The following is a 2,120-nucleotide window of genomic DNA, read 5'->3' as shown; positions in this document are numbered from 1 at the left end:
GTAATGGAAAACCAAAAAAAGCGAGTAGACCCGAGGCGAGTCGAGTAGATACCACGCAGTGGAAAACCGCCAATAGAGGCCGAAGTGACCCCAAATCCAGCATCCGGTCTTTTCTAGGTCTGATTTGGACCCCTTTCACATGTGGTCCAAATCCGTTGCAGGTCAGATTCTTTATAAAATGAAAGCTCAGTCTAGACAGTCAGATCTGGCCTAGTTGAGCCTGATGCGGGCCACATTTAACCCTCCTGTTGTCCTTGGGTCAAATTTGACCCCTTTAAAAAATGTCTATATCTTAAATATGAAATATGTGTTTCTTTTTAACCAAATTACCACAAACAATTGATTGTATTCCTTAAAACGCTCTTTGCAAACTCAATTGATCACTTTTATTCCTGACTAAACTCATTAGTTTAATTATTTTAGTCAAAATAATTCATAATTTCTGCTTTTTTAACTCAAATATTAGGTATAATTCTATATAAATGAGGATTATTAACCATGAATTCCAAAAAGTAGTGTAAAACTAGTGGTAGTAAGGTTGTAATTAGTGAAAACTAAAGACAAATGTCTGAAAAAGGGACAAAAATATCAAATCTTGGTCAGTTTTTTACCCAGGAGACAACACAAGGGTTAAAAAAAAGATCTGTCAATAACTCTTAAATGAGCATTACGACCTGCAGTCTGAACGTAGACATATGTTGTTGTTTTTTAACAACAACATATGTTGGATTTTATTAATATAGAGGTCATGATCCCATTTATTTCATTTTACAAACATTTTTGTACATTTGTCTCCCTGGATTGTGGTCTAAATATGGTTTCAAAGATGTTTTGGGTGTTTTAAGCCTTTATTTTAATAGGACAGCTATAGAAATGAGAAGGGGGATGACATGCAGCAAAGGACCACAGGTGGGAATCGAACCCATGGCCGCTGTGTCTAGGAGCAGACCTCTAAATATGGGCGTGCACTCTACCAGGGGAGCTACCCGGGCACCCTTAACCCTTGTGTTGTCCTCCAATCAACCATGAAAAAAAAAAGTTTTGGTCACTTTTTTCCAACATTTTTGCCACTTTTTCAATGTTATCGGTGCTTTCTTGTTTTCTTTTTTTTTAAGTATTTGATATTTTTAATGTTGACATTTTCATCTTATTTTTTTTTTTTTTTTTTTTTTTTTTTACTGAAAACGGGTCAGTTTGACCCGAGGACAACATGAGGGTTCAAGAAAGAGCCTCTTTACTCATTAAGTCGTCCAAAATTCAATTGTTGCCACGGCGCTCGTCTGACTTTAAATATCTCTTAGAAGAAGATCTTGAACTTGATGAAACTATAGTTACAATAGTAACTATAACTAACTATATAGTAATTATAGTAGATCAGTTTTCTGGGATGCAAAACAAAAGTGGATAAAAAACAACAAAAAACTCTTCTTTCTTAAACACTTTAAGGAATAAAATCTTCAATCTGTATGTGAACTGATTTTTTTTTCAGATTAGAGATTATGGCGCATAAAACATGCTCCCACGATCAAATTAAAACATTTCACACGCAGATATATTACTCTTTGTGGAACAAATTCAACAATTGAGCGTGGAACAAAACCTAAGGAAGAGGGAAGGAATTGCACCTACGCTACCCCACGCCCACGAGCAATAGAGGACACGCACCCTCTCGTAAAAAAGTGGATTTCTACTCGCGCGGATGTAACTAATCTTTGATATTTTGGGGCTAGAAACCAGGCGAGACGCTGGGGCTCTTGTGATTGGTCACTTTCAATCATGTGGCTCGCCCAGCATTGTCTTGACTTGGACTCAACTAGTCCTGGTCTTGGACTTGTCTTGGACTCAAACCTTCTTGGACTCGGTCTTGTCTTGGACTTGAACCTCTTTGGACTCAGTCTTGTCTTGGACTCGAACCTTCTTAGACTCGGTCTTGTGTTGGACTCGAACCTCTTTGGACTCAGTCTTGTCTTGGACTCGAACCTTCTTAGACTCGGTCTTATCTTGGACTCGAACCTTCTTAGTCTCGGCCTTGTCTTGGACTTGAACCTTCTTAGACTCGGTCTTGTCTTGGACTCGAACCTTCTTGGACTCGGTCTTGTCTTGGACTCGAACCTTCTTGG

This window comes from Etheostoma cragini, chromosome 14, assembly GCF_013103735.1.
Source record: "Etheostoma cragini isolate CJK2018 chromosome 14, CSU_Ecrag_1.0, whole genome shotgun sequence".
Lineage (NCBI taxonomy): Eukaryota > Metazoa > Chordata > Actinopteri > Perciformes > Percidae > Etheostoma > Etheostoma cragini.
This window is presented reverse-complemented; position numbering follows the sequence as displayed.